The following is a 25033-nucleotide window of genomic DNA, read 5'->3' on the forward strand; positions in this document are numbered from 1 at the left end:
CAAAGACGGGCTGAGAGCCAGAGAAATGGGAGCGAGGAAACCCCAGAGATAAGTCTAGCAGGCCGTGGAAACACCGGCTTGACTCACTAGTTTTTAAGGCAGTCCTCAGGGAACAGGTTGGCTTCTCTTAGCGTTCTCAGTTGGGAGCTGGAGATCCTCAGAAAATGCCACCCGCTGCTGAGGGGTTCCTCCCCTGGATTGGGGTCACCTTTCTTGGGCAGTGTTGGGCTCAGGGACCGTGTCCTCTCCCACTACCCACTCTTGACTGCAGAAGCCCCAGGTAGCTTTTATTTCTCATTAGATGTAGTGAGTTCTCTTCTGACCACTGTGAGGCCAATGACTAGGATTGTGGTGAGGTCTAGGGAGGGGACAGGGGGAGCAGGGTCGGAGGAGGAACTGTCTGGAGATCCAGTGCTTCAGTGGAAATCACTCGCTGAAGTTTGAGGTCAGTGAACTTTTGCCGAAACCCTGAACGAATTTTCTGGACCCCAGCCTGGTTACTCCACAGATCTGTGGATAAACCCAGCCTGGTGCTGCCCCTCTGCCCCTCCCCGCAGCCTCTGCGCGCTCCCGTGTTCGTGTGCGTCTTGCCCGCCTCCTGCCTGCTCCGCACCGCTCTCTGGGGCTGCGCTGCCTGGACAGAGAGGTTTTCTTCTCTGTGTGGATACCCTCCCGTCTTCTCTTATCCTTTGTTATTTATTTCCCCAGCTGCCCCCTCTGAAGGGGCAAGTGTGAGAGTCTTTCTCATTGCCAGAAATTTCTTTTGCACTGTGTGGGCAGGAAACAGATTTTTTTTCTCCCTCCGTCCCCCGAACTGTCTCTGTTCTCATTTATTAATTTTGTTTTCTGTTTCTTTCTCTCCCCTTCGTCATTTTCTGTAGACTTTACCTTCTTTCCCCTTCAATTTCACCACCTCTCTTCCCCTCCTCTCCCTCCCTCCGTTCCCCTTCCCCCACCCTTCCGCTCTTTTAAAACAATTCAATGATGCCTCGGGATTACTAGCACACCCTCCTTCAGCCGAGCGCGGGACTCTGCATTAATTCAAGGTGAGTGGGGTTGTGTTTTCGCAGATGAGGATGAGGCTGCCAGTGTCTGGGTGGTCACAAGCCGGGCTGTGTTGCCTTTCTGGCGGCAGCGCGAATCCCCTGCTGCTGCTACCTGTTGGGGTGCCTGGACCTCGGAGGCTCGGATCTGGGCCAGACCTTCCTGGGAGGCTCCTTACCAACTCTTCTTCTGCATGCTGTCCTTGCCATTTCCAACTTCTTCAGCAATTGCCCCAGCCGGGACAGTACCCTGTTAGGATATTCCAGGAGCGAAAGAATTGCATGGCCCTTGGCGGGGTCCTAGGGGTGGCATGCATTTCTAATCCCACAGCTAGGGTGTTTCACCGGTTGCCACAGAAATGGAGTCCCGCTCTTGGTAGATAAGGGCCTGGGGATTTTCAGTAGCCTCAGAGCCTCTCAGAGCCCTTCCATGACTCCATACAAAAGCGGCTCGCCCGTCCCCATCATTGGCAAGTTTTTTGGGGGACTGTTGAGAAAGTGTTCAGCAAGGGTCTGAGCTACCAGTGAAGTTTCTATGGAGGAGGCTGCATGTGCTTCTGGAGGTGACTCTGGACTGGTGTAGGGCGGCCTGGGTGTCTCTGGAGATGCTAGTTGGGGCAGATGTGTGGTCCTATCCTGAGAGGGAGTTGGGTGGAGAGTACCAGAAGGAGACCTGGCTAGAGTGACTTGCTTTTTTGACCAGATTTGGATGTCTCCCTAAACAGAATGCTCTTCAGGGGCAGACCGCTCATGTCCTGTGCCTTTCATGTTGGTGATGTAGAGAGAATGATGGCAGACACTTTCCTGCATCCCCCCTTTAGGATTCCTCCTTTAGGTGGGGACCAACGTGGTGGTCCAGTCTCTCATCCAAGGTGTATGTAGATTTGGGGGTGGGGAGGTGGGGATCTGAGGTGGGGATCTTTGACACACCTGCAACTGTGACACATCAGGCCCAGTGACTACTTCAGGCTGAGTAAGTTGGTGGTTAACCCAGACCTGGGAACAATCAAGCCCTTTCCCTTCCCAGGTCAGTGTGTTGGAACATTCACTCTTATTCTTGGGGGATGAGACTCACGTTGTGTCATGGAGACATCACTCTCCAGGGGAAGGCAGAACATCTGTCCTAATGGGAGGCAGGGAAACCTGGCCTTGCAGAAGTGTTTCTAATGCTGAAATAAGAACATTAGTTTATTGTGAGAACCAGGAGAAGAGGGGCTCCCTGCTCTGACAGGATTGTCCCTGTCTCCAGTGCTCAGAAAAAGATGGCCTTTTGTTTTATTGCTTTCTGCAGGGCTCTTACCTGCTAAGTCTCTGGCCAGGGAAATGGCTTTGTCACTTTGGAGTATGGGGTGATTATAGCACTTACTGTCTAAGTCTGGGCACTTTTGAGGTGGTATATGAGCTAGCTGAACAGAGACTCTCTGTACAGGTAGAGGTGAATGATGGGCATGATCAGAGGTAGGGATAACATACATTATGTTTGTGTCATGCCTTGTAGCCTTCCTGTTTGGAACAGTTCTGACTCAGAACCTAGGACTTCTTTTCGATTATGTCTGAAAAATTCAAATTGAAAATACATACTCCTAGGTAAAGGATGTAAAACAACAGTAGAGTGTTTACTTAGCATTCTCAAGGCCATGGGTTTGAGCCCTAGCTTAAAAAAAAAAGAAAAGAAAAACCCTAACAAACAAGCAAACAACAAAACAACAAAAACCCCCAAACAAAACAAAAACACCTAAACAAGCAAAAAAAAAAAACCAAATAATGAAAGCCAGAGTCTGTGAACTGCCCATTCCCAGAGTAGGACTTCATGCTTGGATACCGTAGGGATAGCAACTTTGATGGTGGTTTCCATGGAGCCCTTTCTGTTCCTAGTCTACTTACTCATGGGATTTATGAGCCTGGACCTTCCAGGAGACCATCCTGCCAGGAGTTGTAAGTGAAGGGTTGGTGGCAGCATGATGGACAGCAATGGGTGCACACACACAGGGTGGAGCCTTTGGATCCATGTTGTCACAAATCTTGCACCCCTCTGAGGCTGTGATTGAGTGTAGGGCTTAAGAGAAGAGAGAGAGAGGGAGAGAGAGACAGAGAGAGAGACAGAGAGACAGACAGACAGACAGACAGACAGAGACAGAGAGAGAGACAGATAGACATAGAGATGGAGAGAGATAGAGAGATAGAGAGAGATAGAGAGAGAGAGAGAGAGAGAGAGAGAGAGAGAGAGAGAGAGAGAGAGAGAGAGAGAGAGAGACCTACATGTTGTCTGGGTTTCCACTGAGGAATCCACATCCCAGAAAAATCATTTTGCAGGAAAATGTCTGTCGTTTACTTCTTTGTTGTGTTAGGCAAAGATGAGCCTTCTTAGGGACAGGCCAGTCACAACATCACCCCTCCTCTGGAGCCTGTGTGTCTTTCAGGCAGCTAAATCATTTCGGGCTTTGAAAAAAAATTAGCTACTATTTATTGAGGGCTTATTAGTTTCAGTTTCCAGATGCTATATCAAGCAGTTTCTAGAGCTTACCATAATGAGTCCTTGCCCAATCCTTCTAAGTATGTGCCTCCATTTTATAAATGAAGAAATTAAAGCTTAGAAAAGTTAGGCAACTTGCTCAGATTCACCCAGAAGTAGGAGACAGAGCTGGGGGTAAATCCAGGCCTGGCTGGCTTGTTCCACACAATGCTGCCTCTGTGTGGAAGTGGATGGGGTCAATTTTGAAGCATAGGTTATCTGTAGGTGGAGAGTGAAGAAGGTGGAGACTTGTCTGTCTTTCTGGTTCTTATTTCATGTCACTTCTGACTTCTTTTGTCAGTAGTATCATCGTTTGGTGTCCATGATGTTCATGTCCCTATTCCCTTCCTGGCCCTTGGAGTAGTCTTCATCATGAAGCACAGTCTAGTGTACGTGTGAACCCTAACTGAGGAGATGGGATTATCTGACGGAAAGGTAGTATGTATGCCACTGTCTACTCTCAGTGCTAGTACATTTTAGTTAGGGAGGTTTGCTTCACTCAGGATGTTAGTGCCTGACTTGGAAAGGGCCTTCCCACCTCTGGCTTTCCCTAAAGGAATTCTGTAGATCAACGAGGAGGCAAGTCTGTCCCCAGCTGATAGGGCCATGGGAGCACAAAGATCCCCATTCCAGTGTGAAGGCAAAACCTGAACTGAAGTAGATAATTCTGGACATGTTTCTAACTTTTTACCCTTCCATGTTACCATGTATCACTGTAATTTATCAGATCAAGAAGAGCAGAGGGAAAGCAGAAGGCTGGGGGTGGCCTAAAGCAGATAAAAAAAGCATTTGTCTGAAAGACTTCATTTCTGCCGCAGTTTTGCCTTAATAAGTAGCCTTGGGCAAGTCACTAAACTACCTGGGCCTTATTTATTCTATCCCAAAGTGAAGGTTGAGTCAGATGAGCCACTGCATTGGAATTTATCCTGACAACAGCAGTCCAAGATCTTACAGGTCTGTGTGACTTTGCTTTTTGTGTCCTGCAGATCTAGGTGATCTAGTTTGCTTTCTGTTGCTGTGATAAACACTGTGACCAAAACCCACTTGGGAAGAAAAGGCTTATTTCAGCTTATAGGTTATGCTCCATCATTGAAGGAATCCAGAAGGGGCTCAAAGCAGGAACCTAGAGGTAGGGCCTGAAGTGGAGACCACAGAGGACCACTACGTATCAGCTTGCTTCTAGGCTTGTGGTCAACATGCTTTTCTTATAGTCCAAACCCACTTGCCTAGGGATGGTACCGCCTACAAAGGGCTGGGAATTCTTCCATCAATTAGCAAACAAGAAAATGCCCCTCAGACATGCCTATAGGTCAGTCTGTAGGGGGGCAATTTTTCAATTGAGGTTCCTGTTCCCCAAACATGTCTAGTTGACAATCAAAATTAGTCATCAAAAATAAAAGCCATTCCTTCTGTTGTCTTCTCTTTTAGTGGTGGTAGATAGAGGAGACTGTGTGAGAAGACAGAAACTGCTCTTGGTCTCCAGTGAACAACTCAGTTTATGGACTGGAAAAACAGGGTGATTCTTCCTGTCGGAAGAGTGCATTTCTTCTTCTGGTGTATGTTACCTGGCATTCCTAATAAGCAAGGGAGAACTAGGAAAAGCAGAAAGTGTAACTGTAGGTTAACAACCATGTACACCATGCACTACCTTGTGAGCTGAACAGTAGTGGAGGGGGATGTGGATGGGAGACAGGGTTCTGGTGGTCTCTAAAAGGATAGAGTCTATTATCCTCTAAAAGGATAATAGTCTTTGTCTTCATGGTGGTTACAGTGTGGTGCGGAGCTGGGACCTAGGTCATGGGACCACGAATACATTTACGAACTCTAAAGCTACAAAAAGCTCAGTATGAAACCGTTTGTTGTAGTATAGATGAGCTTACATGAAGCCAGGTGACTTCCTGGCAGAAACAAAGGTGTAAGTGGGAAAGTCGGTGTGAAAGGCTGTCAACTTGGTTACGAACACGAGGATTCTAGGGAGTCATGTTGTCTGTGAAACACACTTGGACTTCGAATTTCGGTGAGTGGGATTCTAAAACAGAATGGGGCCTCACTAAAGATGCAGTCTCTCATTCATGTTCTTGTGGCATTGCTTGGAAAGAGTCATTCTTTGAAATTCCTTGGCCTTTATAATTACATTGGTCACATTTGAAAAAAAAAGTCAAAATTTCTCTCATGAGTCTAGGACAGAGGTGAACAGATGCGTGCTGCAGACAGGGCTGAAGGCAGCAGCTGGAGGGATCTGGAGGAAGGTGTGATTCTGTCTTGGGCACACAGCCTGTGGAAGAGGAGTGAATCAGACCTCACGAACTTTTGTATGCTTTCTGGTTTGTGTAGCAACACAGCCTAGGACTGCCGGATGGACTTGCTTCTTAGTGACAGAGAGGCTGCTGCAGTTAGAAGAATATAACTGCATCTTTCTGTCTCTCCACATCAGCTAAATGCACACCTGGCCTTTTTTGTAGGAGAGATGGGAAAGTAATGATGTGAGATATGCTTGTGTGTGTGTGTGTGTGTGTGTGTGTGTGTGTGTGTGTGTGTGTAGACCAGAGGACAGCCTCAGTTACTGTTCTTCAGATGTAGTCCATCTCTTTTCCCTTGTTTGAGACAGGGTCTCTCACTCACTGGCCTGGGACTTGCCAAGTAGGTTAGGTTCTCTACTCAGTGAACCCCATAGGTCTTCTGCCCATGTCTTCCGCCTTAGCACTAATGTTACAAGTGTGTGTCACCCCCCCCTCTCTCTCTCTCTCTCTCTCTCTCTGTGTATGTAGGTAGGTAGGTTTTGGGGATTGAACTCAGGTCCTTGTGCTGGTAATGCAAGCACGGTAGCAATTGAGCTCTCTTCCCAGCCCCTGAACATGTTTCTTCATCTTCATCTTAAGTGATGGGTTTCTCCAACTCAGTTTAGTACTTTAAGAAAGTATTTGTCTTATCAGATTGCATGTTCTCTGACTGTAGCATAGTGGGTCTGGTCTTGCTTTAATCCTCGTTGGCTGTTTGATCAAGACTATCACTCACACCTCCTGACTGCCAGTACACAAACTTTTGGGTCATCAGTGGTCACAACAGGCCTCTTCCCATTTTAAGATGAATGACTTTTGTGATTATGTCTTTCCTCCTTTGTCTCCTCCTTTTAGCTCTGACTAGTCATATAATAGAATTTTTGTTTCCTTTATTTACTGAATAGAAATTTTATTCTTTGTTCTTAATTTAAGAAGTGATGAGAAACATTTTGCATTTTTGCTTCTTAAAGGAAAAGTAAATTGAGTTACTCTCCACTTAATAGTCCTTGATTGATGTTTTCTCGGACGTAACAATCCTAAATACAGCAAAGGTCCTACCTTTCCACAGAGGTTCACACTGCCAGATGATACATGCCCAACTCCTAGCTCCTCGTTTCCTTCATTACAGCTCTGGGTGAACTGACGAGGGCTCAGGTCTAAGATTACTGGTTGAATCTACCTCTGTCCTCAGGTGAGAGTCAGCTTGCAACCTTAGAACCTGAGTACTGGCTTAGAGTGGCCCTGGGATGCAGGGAGAGGAAGACCTAGGCTAGGGGTGGGGGATGAAAGCCCCAGTGTATGCCCTATCTTCATCACTGGGTGGGGCACTGCTTAGCCCCCTTTTTCCCCCCTTTCTTCCTTCCCCCTCCCTCCTTGCCTTCATCTTATTCTTTTTTCCTTCCTATTTCCCCTTTTCTTATTCTTACCCTTATCTCTCCCTCCTCCCCCTTCCCCCATCCCCTTTCTGTGTTTTTTTTCTTCTTTGTCCCCATTTCCTGTCTTCCTTTCCTACTTATTCCCCCCTCCCCCAATGAGCATAACTCAGGTACCAGTTCTGGGCTAGGTGATGATTTGGATATGGAGAATACAGCAATGAACAAGACAGCCAAATATCCTACTTTCATAAAATTCATATTAGGCTACAGAGAGAGTTAAACAAAATCAGCCCATGATGAATGTTATTCAGAGTATTAATCTAAGGCATTGTGGTAGGGACAGAGTGACTTTAGATTGACATGTCACTGAAGACTCCTGAAGAGGTGATGTTTAAGCCGAGGATCAGAATGACAAAAAATGGAAGAGGATTCCTATCACCAATTTTCTTCAGCATGGGAGGAATAAATTAAATGATATGTGAAATGGTTTTATAGACTACGAAATAAACTCAGCATTTTATATCCCAGACAGAGCTCTGTGAGCAAAGCATTGTGATTCATTAATATTATCAATTTCACTACCTAGCATAGGAGTGAATGTGGGCTGGATTAAATTACAAGTGGAGTTCAGAGGAGATCTTTAAGACAGAAAAGCAGACAACGTCTGTGACAGGCATTTGTCAAAAGAAGGCACTCTCCTTCCATTCCTGTTGCTAATGGGTGTGTCTAGAGGTTTCTCTCCACCTGTTTCCTGGGCATCTCCAAGGCCTGAAAGATAGTGGGGGATGGTATTAGAGATCTGGCATAATTCCCCAGGCTGTTCCAGGTTAGTTTCTTACTTTCCAGGACCATTTTAACTGAGAACAGAGGTTGGCTTATCTGAAGGTAGGGAGAGGTTCCACAAGCTTCCTTTCCACCCACATACCTCTGAGGGAGACTCCCAGGCTAGTCTCCATTGTCTAAACTCTCTCCAGCCCTGCTACGCCTCATTCCCCCTGAACCCTCCACTGTGGAGGAGACCTTAGTCCATTCTGGCCATTTACAGTGGAATGATGAGCAGAGTACTTGAGTATCTGAGACTAGATAACAAAGTGCCCTGCTGTATCTCTAGGGAACTTTGACCTGTGTGGCAACTCTCTTCTCTAGTGTTGACTGCCCTTCTCCTGGTGAGAACTAAATGACTGATCCACACAGGCAGATGCTTCCTGGTCACAACCCTGTGTCCCCCCCCCCCCTGCTATGGTGCATACTCTTCCAGGGAGTTTTCTCCCCTTCTTTTTGTTTCAACTATTGACTTCCACATTTATTTTCCAACCCAGGATTCTTTTTTATTCAGAATTTCAACCCAGTTGGACAGTGGGTATTTTTACTTTAGTGCGTCATAGTATTACGGCTCACCTTACTTAAAAACAACAACAACAACTGCAACAACAACTGCAACAACAACACTCCTTTACCACCTCTGGTCCGCCTATCACAGCCTTTTTCAGAAAATGATATCACCATTTATTTTATTAACCAGCCGGAAACCCAGGAGTCACTGTGGTTCCTCCCTCTTCCATCTGTCTTCTCACTCATCATCCCATTATAATTTACCTTGAATCTGCTTTGGTCTCTATGCGAGAAGCCCCCCTAAGCACAGTGCCTTCCTCTAGGAAGCATCCTGCATTCCCTTCATGTACCCATGGGTCCTTTTCTAGTGTTGTCTCTGAGCACTGTGGGCTCAGCCCAGACACTACATGTTAGGTTGTGTAGTTGCCAACCTTCTCACAGACTGTGAGGTCCTGATAACAAGGATTTTGGCTCTTATCAGAGTTTCTTTAATGGTTTTCCTTAGTGGGCAGCTGATAAGCCAATAATTTAGCCAAGTAAAGAAGCCACTGTGGACCCTGTGAAAAACCCCGATTTTGCTTCCATCTGTTGTGGTTCAACTTCTCTGGAGTGGAGGGCATTGCATTCACTCCATGACTTTGATAAGGTTTTTATCACAGGCTGATTGTGAAGTGATAGCAAGGCCCCCCCTAGTTCCTGAGACACAGTGAGGAGATGACAGAGGTTGTGATAGGATGGTGCGTGTGTGTGTGTGTGTGTGTGTGTGTGTGTGTGTGTGTGTAGAAAGTGCTGCTGTGAAGCTTAACTGGAAGAATTCTATATTTCTGCCAACTTTATACCCAACAAATTTCAATGTATTATTTTTATTAACAAATTATATTAATAATAATAAGTAATCTTTGATTACTTCATGTATGTAATGTATTTGTATCATATTCCCCCCAACTTTTTCCCCTACCTCCTCCCAGATCCACCTCATCCTCTCTCCTTGCAAACTTCATGTCTTCTTTGAAAAGTTGTATTTATCACCTAGTCCATTTTGCCCTGCCCATATACTTATGGTTTTTAAAAGTCATATTTATCACCTAGTCCATTTTGCCCTGCCCATATACTTATGGTTGTAGGACCATCCACTGGAGCGTGGTCTACCTACTAGGGACCACATCCTTAAAGAAGCTGACTCTCCCCAGAAGCCATCAGCTATCAATAACCAGGATGGATGAAGGGGAGGGGAGGGATACTGAGCACTGAAGATGTTTTAAAAACCATATGGAACCTTATTTTATAAGCTACACACACACACACACACACACACACACACATATATACACATACACACACATACATACATACATACATACATATACATATACAAAAGGAATAATGCTTCTTCCAGAAGAAATGAGATCCTGAGTTTGTCTGTAATACAATAACTGTTAAGGAAAACTTTAGAAGAGGTTGTGACTAATGGCAAGGATTTATATTGAGAGAACAAGGACCTTCAGATCAGTGATAAGAGTTCCAATACTATCTTTAGTCACCCAGACTCCTGGATCTGTTAGTTTTTTTCTGCCCAAGAAACCATTCCCAAACCCAGAAGTCCAAAATAACAAACACTCAAGACTGCAGATTGGTTTACCTTGGGTTGGCTTGGCTGACATTGGATGGTCTCTTTTGGTATTTCATATCTATAAGCTATCAACTGGAAGGTCTCTCATGTACCTACTTGCTGAGTGACATGGAACCACATGGGGTTTCTTTAGAAGGGCACAAATCCCATTCTGGGGCTCTCATACTAGTGAGTGGATTTTAACATAACATAATTTGTATTGACAAAGCATCCACACCATAGCAAAGAGAGCAAGACCACATGTGTAAACATGTCTAATCCTTCACTTTGTGACACATTCACTATTGTTTCACTGCCTAAAGCAAGTCACACAGTCAAGCTCAGAGCAGTGTTGGAAGTAATTGTTCAAAGTGTGGATGGATAATAAGGAGATGTGAGCAAACTGAAGTAAGTTTGCTTGGTTTGGGTGCTCTGCAAAGTAGACACTGAGATGGGATGAAATGTGGAGGGATTTTATTAGAGAAAACACCAGTGAGAGGTAATGGGGAAGGAGCCAGGAAAAGGTGGAAAAGACAGTTCACCATGCCCTTCAGAATCTGAGTGTCAGACTGAAGGAAAGCAGGTTGGGTGGTCCCAGCCTTCCATGGAACAGAAGGATGCTAGGCAAAGCTTCCAGAAAACCCTGTCCTAGAAGGGTCCCCTGCCTTGCAGGAGTGAGCCTGCCATGCCATTCTTAACCCAGCCTCTCTGCTTAAATATAGCAATGGATCTTAGAGCCCAGCAACTGGGGAGAATGTACCTGTTAGCTACATTCTCATGGCTACTATAAGGTCATTAATCAATTTGTCACAACTTCGAAATTTCTATTTCCAGCTCAGATCTCTCTCCTGAACTTCAGCCCTCAATATTCAAAAGTTTTCTTAATGTTTCAATTTGGCATTCCCACGGGCATTTCAAACTTAACATATCCAAGTTAAATTCTTTACTTAAAAGTAAAATTGTCCTTCACTCTCCCTTTTGGTCTTGTTTGCTCCCTACATAGTTTCTCTTCTGCTTCCATGTCATATGTATGTATATAATTTAAATATAGATTCTGAATATTAGAGAAAATGTGCAATAACTGCATTTCCCCCATTAACTCTCTTGTTTGTTCATCTCTTTAAATGCTTTATACTTCCATTATACCCCAATTCTACTCTCTCTTCCTCTGCCTCTGCCTCTGCCTCTGTCTCTGTCTCTGTCTCTCTCCCTCTCTCTCCCCTCTCTCCTGCATAGGATATAAAAAGTGATATTTGTCTTTCTGAGTCTGGTCCATTTTGTTTAGCATCATGATCTCTAGACCCATCTAATTTTCCAGTAAATAACATAACTTCATTCTTCTAAGTTCCTAAAAAAACGCCACTGTGAGTATCATGCATTATTTGTTCACCTGTTGATGGGTGTGTCTAGGAAGGTTTATATCTTGGCTATAGGAAATGATGTGGCAGTATACATGGGTGTGCAAGCATCTCTGTGAAGTGCTTGTTTGGAATAATTTGGATATACAGTCAGAAGGGGTAGGGCTGGATTATACCGCAGTTTAATTTTTGTTCTTTTGGGGACTCGCCATACCGATTCCCATAGTTGCTGGATAGAGTGCATTTCACCGACAGTGAATAAAGTTTCCCTCCCCCCACATTCTCATTAGCATTGTTATTTATCATTTTCTGGATGGTAACCGTTCTGATTGGCACGAGGTAGAATCTCAATGTAGTTTAAAATTTGTGTTTCCCTATGACTAAGAATATTGAATTTTTTCATATAATCATTGACCATTTGTGTTTCTTCTTTTGAGAAAATTTCCATTCTTTGTTTTGTTTATTGACCAGATGGCTTTTGCGTTTTATTTTATTTTTTAATTCTTTCTATAATCTAGATATGAGTCTCCAGCCAGAAGTTTAATCAGCACAGGGTTTTCTCCTGTCTGTAGCCTGTCTGTCCACTCTGCTGATTGTTTGCTTTGTTGTGAAGAGACATTTTTAATTTCACAAGATCCCATTTAGTGATCCATGCTGTTCTGAATAGTTTCATGTCAACTTGCCACAAATAAGAGTTATCTGAAAGGAAGAAGCCTCAAGTGAGAAAATGCCTTCATAATATCGGCTGTAGGGCACACATTTTCTTAATTAGTGATTGATGGGGAAAGGTCTAGCCCATTACAGATGGTGCCATACCTGAGTTGGTGCCCTGGGTGCTATAAGAAAGTAGGCTGAGCAAGCCATGTGAGCAAGCCAGTAAGCAGCACTCCTCTGCGGCCTCTGTATCAGCTCCTGCCTCTAGTTTCCTGCTGTTTGGATTCGTGTCCTGACTTCCTTGATATGAACTGTAATGTGAATGAAAGCTTAAGCCGAATAAGTCCTTTCCTTCCCAACTTGCTTTCAGTCATGGTGTTTCATTGCAGCAATAGAAACCATAACTAGGACCTTTGTCATTATTTTATTGACTATTGGATTTCTTTTCAGAATGTCCTCAATTATGCCTATATCTTCAAGTATTGCATCTGTGTTTTTTTTCTCCACTAGTTTCAAAGTTTCAGGTCTTACATTTAAAGTCTTTAAACATCTAGAGTGCTTTTTTTGTGTGTGTGTGAGTACAGGGTGAGAGAGAAATGAATCCGGTTTCATTCTTGTTCATGTAGATATCCATTTTCTCCAATACCATTTGTCGAAGAGAGTCTCTTTTTTCCAGTGTGTGTTTTGGCATCTTTGTCAAAAATCACGTGGCTATGACGGTGGCTGTTGCCGTGAGGGTTTGTAGCTGGATTCTCTAATCTATGAGACTGGTGTGTTGCCTGTTTTATATCAGTACTGTATATATTCGTGACAATGGTTCCGTAATATAGTTTGATGTCAGGATCAGAATGCCTTCAGTATTGCTCTTTGTGTTTTAGCAGTGTGGGGTATTGTGCACTTCTATATGAATTTTAAAATTGTTTTCTTCTAGTTCTGTAGAGAATGTAAAGGGAAGTCTTTTCACTCCTAATGTCTAATTTCTTTTTTCTGCGCTTTAAAGTTGTCACCATAGAGCTCTTTTATCTTCTTGGTTAGGTTTGTTACCAGATGTATTATTTTTTATTTTTTGAGGCTATTGTCGAAGAGATTTCCCACCTGGTTTCTCTCTCGGAAAGTTTGCAATCGTTGTTCAGAGAAACTGCTGGTGTTTGGATACTGGTTTTGTGTTCTGCTACTTTGCTGAAGGTGGTTGTCAGATTGAAGAGTTTTCTTCAGAGTTGTTAGGATTTTTAAAGCATAAGATCACATTGTCTAAAAATAGAGACAAATGTCTTCTTTTTTATTTGTATTCTTTTAATTTTTTCTCATACCTCACTATTCTAGCTAAAACATCAAGCATTATGTTGGAAACGAGTAGAAAATAAGGCTTCCTTTTTCTGTGTGTCTTACTAGGTAACACTGGCTTTATAAAAGGAATGTGGCTCTGTTTCTTCCCTTTCTACTTCATGGAATAGTTTGAGTACTATTGATGTTAATTCTTTAAAGGTCTGTGGTTGTGAGTGTCTCGTTCTTGTCTTTTCTTTGTTGGGAGACCTAATTAATGCTTTAATCTTATTGCTTATTATAGAGCCATGTAAATTGTTTATATCTAATTTTATTAATTTGGGTCTTCTTTCTTTATGTTTTTATGGTTCTGGAGATCATATCCAAGGCCTTGCTCATGTTAGGCAAGTGCTGTATCACTAAGTTATCACTAGAACATTTATATCTGTCTGTCTATCCATCCTTAATCTGTCTATCTATAATCTATCTATTTATAATCTATCTATCTATCTATCTATCTATCTATCTATCTATCATCTATCGTGTGTGTGTGTGTGTGTGTGTGTGTGTGTGTGTTAGTTTGTCTGTCTGTCTATCTGAGAAGACAGGGTATCTCTACATAGCCTTGGCTATTCTGGAAACCACTATAGACTAGGCTGCCCTGGAACTTGCAGAGATCTGCCTGTCTCTGCTTCCCGAGTACTGGGATTAAAGACATACATTACCATGCTCAGCACTCCCCAGTCCTTTTAAAGGATTAAAAAAAATTTTTTAAAACAGGTTTTTAGTAAGTTGCCCACACTAACCTTGAACTCTCTCTTTATTATCTAGGCAGCCTCAAATATATGAGCCTTTTTTGTCAGCCTTTGGGGTAGCTGGGTTTATAGGCTACTCAAGTCTGGCTCATCTCTCTTTGTTTTGGTTTGACTAATGGCTTATGGTTCTTGTCTTTTTAAAGAGCCAGCTCTTTAAAAATTAATCATTTGTATTGTTCTTTTTGTCTCCACTTCATTAATTTCTGTCTCAATATTTATTATTTCTTTTCATCTATGGCTTGTAGGCTTAGTTTGTTCCTGTTCTCTAAGACTATGAGCTGTACTGGATGTACTATCAGTAATCATCTTAGGTGTCTGGTGTCTTAGTGTAATCATACCTCTCTATGAACTTTTCTTTTAGATCTGCTTTTGTTGTATCTCAAAGGTCCTAATAAGTTGTCTTCATTTCCATTTGATTTAAAAAACTTAAAATTTCCTTCTTGATTTCTTCAACAACTTATTTTCTAGTTTCTCTTTATGCTGGCTTCTGGTTCTATTCCACTATTGTCTATATAAGATATAATATATAATTTTAATATTTTGTATTTGTTAAAACTTACCTTGGGGTCTAAAATGCCATCTATTTGAGATAAAGTTCCAGGGGCTGCTGATAAGAATGTGCATTCTATATTGGATATTCTGTGCATATCCATTAAGTTTATTTTATTTATGGTGCATTTTATTGAATTTTTGTCTGGAGAATCTACCTGTTGTTAGACTTTAGTGTTGAATCCACTCACCAAGTGCTACTTTTAGACTTTTCTGTCCCTTTAAGTCCAGTAGTTCTATTTTATGGTACTGGATGCAGTAATTTTTGGTGCATATGTAATTACAGTTGTTATATGTTTGGATAGATTGCTTTCTTTACAGACATGTACTAATTTTTCTTTTGTCTCCTAAGTTTAGCTTTAAATCTACTTTATCAGATGTGTAGTTACTTCTTATTGATTTTGGCTTCCATTCACTTGGTATATTGACTTTCATCCTTCAACTTGCAGTATATTTGTATCTTTGCCAGTAAGTTGTGTTTCTGGTAGACAATTAATGGTTGGGTCCTGCTTTTCAATGTACTAAGCTAGTCTGCATCTTTTAATTATAGAATGAAGAGCATTTATATTTAGAGTTACTCTTGAGAGCAGTTTACTGATGTCTAGTTTTTTTTGTGTGTGATTTTCCTGGTTGACTCAATTGTTTGCTATTTTGTTTCTTCCCTATTTTGTTGTTGTTGTTTTTGAGACAGGGTTTCTCTATATTGCTTTGGAGCCTGTCCTGGCACTCACTCTGTAGACCAGGCTGGCCTCAAACTCACAGAGATCTGCCTGCCTCTGCCTCTTGAGTGCTGGGATTAAAGGTTTACATCACCAACATCCTGCTTGCTTCTTTCTTATTGATATCAGAGGTTTGTTAGTGTATCAAGCTTGGCATGATGGATTGTTTCCTGGCTCCTCTTTGTTTATTCCTCTCATGGAATCTATTCTCTTGTATTATGATGAACTCTATCATTCTTTCTCCTGGTGTAGGAGGCTTTTAATTATGTTCTGCAGTTCTGGTTTAGTGATCATGAATAACTTTATTTTGTTCTTGTCTTGAAATTTCTATTTCTCTGTTGATTTTTAAAAAGATAGATTTGCTAGATATAGAAATATGAGTTGACAGTTTACTTACTTTTGTCAAATTAAAGTTTGTTGATAATGTTACCAGATATATTTCTCTTCTGCTTTTTTTGATGAATGTCACTTTCACATGCCTGAAAGTCCAGTAGTCATTACTGATATACTCTGATACACTCTTAGGTAGTACATTAGGAAATACAGAATTGAATCTTACTTTACAATATTTCCTTTTAAATCTATTCTTGCTGTTACTACCTATCCAAACAACCATCTTCTCTTAATTAGATGCCCACAGAAGCATTCTAACTGATATCCCCATTTCTTTTCTGTACTTCATAGTACTTGGTGGTCTGCCTCACTTTGAAATATAGATGTAACCATGCCACTTCTCAGCTTGAAGGTTTTTATCTCTTCGCTTATAAGCTTCATATGCTCTAACCGCTCACCCTCCAGTTTTAACCTATATCTCTCTTTATTACCTTCCTCTGCAAGCAATGCTAAACTCTTAGAATATGTCAGTCTCTTCTTCATTGCAGGGCCTTTTGTCTGTTCTTCTTCCTCTTCATAGCTCTAACTATCCTCTACCTCACAGCTGTTTATATGTTGTTTAGTTCTCAACTTGAGAACTACTTTTTCAGTGAGATCTTTTCCATCACAAGCAACTACTAGTATGCTAGCTAATCCAGGTCCTTCTCTTCCCCTCTCTTATAGCATCTTACACATACACAGCACTCATCTCTAGTTTATTTACTTGTTAGTTTAATGTCTGTGTATTCCAGAGAGAAAGTTCGCCGTGCTTTGAGACAGTGTTTGTGTTATTCGCTGTGGTGTTCCAAATTCAGCACTGTGCCTTGCACAGAGCATATCTCAGTCACTGGTGGATAGAGAAATGCAGATCGGGGAACAGAGGGAAGTGGAAGAGGCTGAATCTGGTGGGAATTCTCTGCTTCCAGTCTTTGGTTTCTGGAGAATTAGAGTTACTACTATTCTGAGAATATGGTGTCTGTGAATGAAATGGTGCCAGATAGAACTCAGAACAATTACTCCCTGACGTTTGCTAGGGCCTCTAGCTGCTAGATGGGGTGCTTCCATACTGAGCACACAGGACTCCTGAAGGGATAGAGCTGATCAACATTCCATGTGACTTGTCTCCCATGAGTCTTAGTTTCCTTAGCATATATAACGCTGGTACTTACCTTTTAGGCAGTGTGTGAAGGCTGAAGTGTTATAAAAGGCCATCACATGTTAGCTGGAGATAGGTAGTGGTGTTCTGGTCATGGGAGTTAGTACTGAGGAGGGACAGAAAAGAGGGGCAGGTGGAATTTTGAGCTTAGGGAACTCCAGAGTCCCTGGAAGCCACCATTCTTCTTTCCTATTGTATCTGAGAGCCTTGGGCCCAGGAGTAGTTGACTAAATGAGTATATAAAATATTTGTGGAAAGTAGACGATGCAGATTACCTTGTCTCTCACATCCTTTTAGACGAGGCTGTAAAGTGTGAGTGCTTGGTGAGGAGGCCTCTCAAACCACTAAGAGGATTTAGCACAAAATTAAAATTCCCATTTAATTTTTCTTTTCTTTCCTTTTCTGAGTCTTCATGTCACAATTCTCAGAAACAAAATATGAGGTGACAATAAGATAACTTGCTTTTTGTTAACTGGAAGAATCATAAATATGGCAGATGTCAGGTGTCACATAGGTGCTAATTCCTAGCAGCTTTGCTGTTTTGTTGAGACTTTGAAAGAAGAGGAAGTTTGAGATTTGTACTGCTATTAGGCAGGCAATGAAGAATTTGAGTTTATGTATTCATGGATACAGAAATGTTCAGACTGTGCTAAGTTAAGGTTTCTCTTACTCTGACATATACCACGACCAAAAGCAACTAGGGGAGGAAAGGGTTTGTTTTGCTTTATAGCCTTTAAGTTCATCACTGAGGGAAGCCAGAGAAGAAATCTGGAGGCAGGAAACAGAGCAGAAGTCATAGAAGAGTGATACTTACTGTCTTGTTCCCCATAGCTTGTTCAGTCTGCTTTCTTATAGCATTCAAGACCACCAGTCCAGGGCTGGCCCCACTCACAGGGAACAAGGCCCTTCCACATCAACCATCAATCAAGAAAAAAATGCACTCTAGGCTTTCCCACAGGTCATTCTAGTGAGAGCATTTTCTCAGTTGAGATGTCCTCTTCCAAAATGACTCTAGCTGGTGTCAAGTTGGGCATAAGGCTAGCCAGCACAGGGAGAACATATTGATATTTGAAGACTATCTGAGAGATGTAATTAAATTATGCCTAGACATACTCCTGAATGCATGTCAAAAATGTTAACTATTCTAGTCAGAGAACATTGTGAAAATTCAATGGAAGCTATGGACTCCAGCTGGAAAAATAAAAAGCCTGAAACCTCATAGACATCAGCGGACTCTAATGTCCCTTGAAAGCCACTCTGTTGGATGCTGGGTGGATCACCCCAGAAGAAGAATGTACATTATAAATCTGCCATGAGAGGGTTGAGAAGTCAGAGGACAGAGGCCGGTGAGGAGCAGGCCTGAGCTCTGTAGAAAACTGAACCTGGTGGTGTAGGAATTGTTCAAGCTGAGATGTTTTCATCTTCAATATACAAATTGGCCCTCTTAGGAAATGCCTTCTGTACTTGGTGGGACAGGGGCTCCCACTGTCTTATTCCCCCATTTTTTACATGTGCATGTATATTTTGTATGTGTGTACACATGTGTATGCGTGTGTGTATGAGTGTGTATATGCGTGTGTGTGTGTGTGTGTGTGTGTGTGTGTGTGAGTGTATGTAGGTCTGAAGTTAGTATCAGGTGTTTCCCTCATCTCTTTTCACCTTATTTATTGAAGCAGGTTCTCTGTCTGAACCTGGAGCTCAAAAGTTTTTCCTAGTCTAGCTAGTTGGTTTTTACCAGGGATCCTCCCTCTCTGCCTCTAGAATGCTAGGGTTAAAGATGGCTACCATGCCTCCTGGAATTTTCAGGTGGATTCTGGGGATCTAAACTCTAGACTTCAATCTTGCACAACCCAAATGATCCACGGAACATCTCTCTAGCCTTGAGGCAGAGGCTGTCTTGCTCAGCTGTAAGGCCTGATGTTAGACAGCAGAAGGTGAAGTGGGTATAGATAGCATCACTTCCCACACTCCTCCAAAACAGGCACTCCAGAAGTCTGCAGAAAGGCTGTCCCTCTAGAGCCTGGACCCCCACTCGCACTGTTCCCTGTCTGATGCGCTCCACTCCCTCTTCTCTGCCCATCCTTCAGGATATCTGATGTCTCTCCAAGCCCACACCTGCCAACTGCTGCTCAGAATCAGTGTCATCTGCGACCATCACATCCTCTGTGTACCATGTTCCTTCCCATACTGCTGTCTCTTCTGCCTACCTTTAAAAAATTAATGTTTTTATTGTGGAAAATTTCAAACATGTACAAAGTAGTATATAGAATAATAACCCTCAAGAATCATTACCTAGCCACAATAATTATCAACTCGTGGCTAATTTTTTTACTTAAGCCTCCTATTCTACCTCTCCACTGGGTTATTTTGAAGCAAATCTAAGACATTGTATGATTCTACACACAAGTATTTCAGTACCAGTCTCTAAAAGGCAACAGACTAAAGAAAACATCAGCTATACCATACTCTCTGGAATTGATTGTAATTTCTTTCTTTCTTTTTTTTTTAGCTTGCCTCTTTTTTTTATCATTTTTGATTTTAATTTTAAATAGCTTGTTTTACATGTCAATCCCAGTTCCCTCTCCCTCCCCTCCTCCCACACTCCCCTACCCCCCCACCCTCCCACCCTATTGCCAAATCCTTCCACATAGGGGATATCTAGAGTCTGTCATTTCACTCTGGGTAGGGGCCAGGCACTCCCCTAAGAGTCCAGGCTGAGAGAGCATCCCTCTTTGTGCTATAGGCACACGATGACTGTTTGCATTCCAGGGATAGACACTGATCCACTACTCAGGGCCCCATAGGTTGCCCAGGCCTTCTCGCTGACACTCACATTTGGGGGGTCCAGATCAGTCCCATGCTGGCCTCCCCGCTGTCGCTCTGGGGTCCAAGAGCTCTCCCCTGTTCAGAACAGCTGTCTCTGCTGGTTTTGCCAGCCCATTCTTTGCCAATTTGCTCATCACTCCTCTCTCTCTCTCTGTCACTGGGTTCCTTGGGTTCAGTTCAATGATTAATTGTGTGTTTGCCTCTGCGTCCATCAGTCACAGGATGAAGGCTCCCGGATGGTTATAGACGTCAAGTTCATTATCAGGAATGGGCATTCGAGGTGGTCTCTCCACTATTGCTTAGCTTGCCAATTGGTGTTATCCCTTTAGATCACTCTAGGTCACTCTGGTGCCTGATCTGTCTTCTATCCTATGATTCCCTCTTCCCCCTATTCTACCCCCACCCACTCAACTTCCTGTTCCCCCATGAACAACTCTCTTCCGCTTCACCCCCTCTCTTCTTCCCAGCTCCCACTCCCCCCCACCCCTCGCCGTGTTCCCCATCCATTTAGAGGATCTTGTCTCAATCCTCTTCTCTTGGGTACTACGCATATATGCATATCTTTTAGGTTCTTTCCTGTTTCCCAGACTCTCTATCAGTGGAAGTGCAGACTAGCACTATCCTGATCCATGTCTAACATCCATATATGAGTGAGTACATACCACTCTTAGAGGCATATATCCAAATGAGGCAAATTCATACAACAAGGGCATCTGCTCCACTATGTTCATAGCAACATTATTTGTAATAGCCAGAACCTGGAAGCAACCTAGATGCCCCTCAACTGAAGAGTGGATAGAGAAAATGTGGTTCATTTACACAATGGAGTATTACTCAGCAGAAAAAAACAATGGAATCTTGAAATTTGCAGGTAAATGGATAGCACTGGAAGAAACCATCCTGAGTGAGGTAACCCAGTCGCAAAAATGATTGTAATTTCTTAATATCTTCAAATTTCTGAGCATTGTTGATGTTTCTCTTTTCTCTATAATTGGTTTATTTGAATTAGAATTCAAATAATATCCACATCATGCTTTTGGTTGAAATGTTTTTTTTAAAGACTTAATCCAGAGATTTCCCTCCCCACTTTCTTTTGAACCTTGCTGTTTAAGAAATGAAGTTATTTTTTTCCTGTAGATTTTTTTCACAGGAATTTTTCTTGTTGCATCTCCATTATGTTGTTGAATGCTTCTGTTCCCTGTGTCTCCTATAAACCAATACGTAGGTCCATCTGCTTCAGGCTTTATTATTATTATTTTGGAGAGGGTGGTAGCACTTCCATCATGGATGCAAAATGTCTGGTTGATTCTCTTCTTGGGGCATTAGCAACTACTGAAGATTCTCACCTGCATCAGAGTTGGCAAGATTCTTCTTTGAAGGGTCAGACAACAAGTATTTTAGTCTGTAGACCATGTGGTCTCTTACTCAACCACTCAGGAAGCGGCTAACATGGAAAGGATAAGGTATAGATGCGTTCCCTCCAAAACTATAAAAGCAAAAGGCCAAATGTGGTCCAAGCATGCTGTTTACTGTACAAATCACTGATCAAGGGGTAACACTGTCATTCCTTCATTTACTGCTAAAATATATTTATAAAGAGAAAATGTCTTTACATTGTCACTACTTCCATTCTTATTGTGTCTTTTAAAATGATGTTCCTGTCTCCCCCTTACTCTATCAAAATTGGTTTTCCTAAGACTGTCAGTGACCTTCCTGTTGCCCAATCTAGTGGTTAATATTTCTTTTTCTTCTCTAATTTTTAAAATTAACCTCTTGAGAATTTCATATACTGTATTTTGATTATATTCATTCATTCCCCCAACTCTTCCCAGATTCACCTTACTTTCCTACCCATAAAACTTTGCATCCTTTTTCCCTACCCGCCTCAACTTATCAAGTTTGATTTGTGCTACATATATACTCTTGGATATACACCTTCCACTGGACTTACCAGGGATCATATTACTAAAGAAAACTGCCTTCCCTCTCCTACCAACTACCAGTTGCCAATAGCTTCTTAGCAAGGGGTAGGACTTCATTCCCATCTCCCCTTTCTAGCCTGGGTTTTTGTGTGGCTTGAGCTTGTGTAAGGCTTAGACACACTCTTTTCTTATGTGTAACTGAACCACTGTGTCTGGAAGATACTGTTTCCTATGGCTTTCCCAATCTTTTTAGACTGTCTTTTGCAATAATCCCTGAGCCTTGGGAGGAGAGACTGTGATATAGATGTCTCATTTAGGTCTGAGTACTCCAAAGTCTCTTGTTCTCTATTCTTTGACCAGTTATGGGTCTCTGTTAATGAGAATCTACTGCAAAATTGTGGTCAGCTCCAACTTCTCAATGTGAGACCCTTGACATCAACAGTTGTCCCTTTTCCTGGGATGCGTTCTGCTCCTGACTTTGAAAACACTGGTATTTCCCCTTCCTTATTGATAACTTCCCAAACAGGTTATGAGCCTTAGATACCTCAGGAGTCAGTCCTCTCTTATTCTGTATCTATAAGCTCTCAACAAGGATCCTTGATTTAGAACATCATGATAGGCTTCTAAATCTATAGCCCATTGAACTCTATGTGTGTCCATCTGGTTGCCCAGGGGCCATTTTCATTATGAATGAATGTCTTGTCGAATTTTTCATGTTCACACTGAATTCCTGCTCTTCCTTATAAAATCTGCTTCCTCTTCAATATTCCATTTCTTAGTTAATGACAATTTCAACCCTTTAATAGCTCAAGCAAAAAAATTCTTAGTGTCATCTTTGACACTTCTCTTTCTTTCACTCCCCACATCCAATCTGTCAGCAAATGCTGTTGGCTCTGCCTTCAGAACATACCCACTTCTCACCACCTTCATTTCTTCCTACTGGGTTCAAGATACCATCACTCCTTTCATGGATTGGACCAACATTTTGCTCATGATGGAAACATGTTGTCTGTCTAGTTACTGTTCTGTTGCCGTGAAGAGACAGGATAGCCAAGGCAGCTTATAAAAGAAAGCATTTAATTGGGAGTTTGCTTCCTGTTTAAGAGATCTAGTCCATGACCATCAAGGTGAAGAGAATAGTGGCAGGCAGGTAGGCATGGTTCTGGAGCAGTAGCTGAGAGTTTATGTCCGGATCTGAAGACGGGGGCAGAAAGAGCAAGACTAGGTCTGGTATAGGCATTTGAAAGCTTAAAACCCACCCCCAGTGATGAACCTCCTTCAACACAGTCACACCCTTTAATCCTTCCTGAACAGTCTACCAACTGGGAATAAACATTCAAATATATGAGCCCGCAGGGGGTCATTCCCATTCAAACCACCTCAGTGCTCTACATGGGGTGTGCTCTCAACCTGGAGCCTAAGTAGACCATAAAAACTATCTTACTTGTTTTCTCCTCATTCAGTGACATCCTGTGGTGATATCTTGCTTGTACAAATAAAACCTGCCTGAAGGTCAGAGAATGGAGCTTGCCACTAGCTAACCATAGAGGTCTGGATGTCTGGACAGACAGACAGGAAGTGAGATGGCTGGGTGGAGAGAGTATATAAGGGGTCAGAAACAGGAACTGGCTCTCTTGTCAGCTGAGATACTAAAGAGGTAAGGTATTGTTGTAGCTTGCTCCTTCCTCTCTCTGTGTTCTCAGCATTTTCCTCTATACCTTTCTCTAGGTTTTTACTATTTAGACCAGTTAAGAACTCCATTTACCACGTCACATCTCATGGAGGTGAGAGGGTCCTTAAATGTCCCTGTCTCAGACTTCCCTAGATTCTCAGTTTAGCTAGATCTGGGATGGGAAAGCCCTCTCTGACGTCGTTGCTGGCTCAAAGGCGTTTTCCACCAGATCCTCACCTGCAAATCCTGCTTCAGTGTTTGTTTCCAACATCTTCAGCCTAGAATTTGTGCTGATCCAGAGAAAGGCAGTGATGGCCTCTTCTTCAGCATTTTCTATCCATCTCTCTACGACCCAGGGGTGCCGGCGACTTGGTTCTTCTCCACTCATGTATGTGAAATTGTGTCTGTCATTTTGAATTAGAATTCACATGTGACATATGGATACCTAGGGTCCCTGCTGGGGGAATGTGGATGATGTCATGAAGCAGAAATGTCTGCAAGGCTGCCAGCTTGCAGCCCCTCCCTGGCCAAGCTGTTCATGTTCAGCCTTTGGCCCCCTATACCAGCACAGGCTTGGAGCAATGTGCCATTATTCATGATCACAGGTTGAACCTTCTTAATGTCCCCTGTTGCTCCTGGTGGGAGTTATTCAGGTCACACTGTCTTCTCAACCCCTTCTGTTTTGAGACAGTCTAATGGTTACAAACACTTTACACTGTCCATCTAACAGTGTCTCCTGATTTTTCTGAGACTTCTTCCATCACAACTGTTTTTAACACTCTTAAGTGAACACTCTAGTGAAGATAGAAAAAGAGATCACTTCCCAGTAGTGAGCCTGTAAAGGCAGGCATCCATCCCCATAACCTATATGTTCTTAGTACTTGGCACAGTAGTAGGGTGTAGTAGGGGATTCATAACTGTTTATTATAACTATAAATAAGAAAGTTCTGCTAATCAAGCCCCCACAATGGGTGGATACCAATCTGAACCCTGTGTGTCCCTCAACATAACCCAGTACAGCACTATTATTACTGATTTATAGATATTGATACTGGGCTTAGAAGTGGTAAGTCTTCACTTAAAGTGACAGCCTTTAAACAGTGTTAAATGTTTAAACCCAACATGGTTGATTCCAGAATTCACACTCTTCTTTTGAGTATTATTTTAAATGAACTTAGTTCTCCTTATTTTTTGTATATGTATACATGTATGTGCATTTATATGTGTCTGTGTGTGCACGTACACATGTTCATGTGGGTGTGTGTGGGAGCATGCCTGTATGAAGGTCAGAGGTTGGTGTTGGGTATCTTCCTCGATTGCTTTTTTATCCTTTTTGTTGATGAGCTTTGTTATTTGACAATGTCATGCATGTTTATAATATATTCTGACTACTCCCCTATCCTACTCTTCCTTATCTCCCTACCATTTCCATCAACCCCCTTCCCTGTCATTCCTTTAGCAGTATCTTCAAGTTTCATCCATGTTGTAGCATCAATCAGGATAATTAGTAATTCCCATTGTGTTTACTTATTTATCTGTTGATAGATACATGAGTTGTATGATCTTGGCTGTTGTG

At 42.4% G+C, this 25033-nt stretch overlaps 1 protein-coding gene across 6 annotated transcripts in view; it reads left to right on the plus strand.

The window, feature by feature from the left end:
• The first annotated feature begins 594 nt into the window (after window positions 1-594).
• Window positions 595-25033, plus strand: part of Cacna1e (calcium voltage-gated channel subunit alpha1 E) — a 450477-nt gene continuing 426038 nt past the window's right edge. For all 6 annotated transcript variants that reach the window (XM_040737130.1, XM_040737129.1, XM_040737133.1 and 3 more), the window contains exon 1: window positions 595-1046. The gene's annotated coding sequence lies outside the window, so the exon portion shown is untranslated. The remainder of the gene's footprint in view (window positions 1047-25033) is intronic.

This window comes from Mesocricetus auratus, unplaced genomic scaffold, assembly GCF_017639785.1.
Source record: "Mesocricetus auratus isolate SY011 unplaced genomic scaffold, BCM_Maur_2.0 Super-Scaffold_100676, whole genome shotgun sequence".
Classification (NCBI taxonomy): Eukaryota; Metazoa; Chordata; class Mammalia; order Rodentia; family Cricetidae; genus Mesocricetus; species Mesocricetus auratus.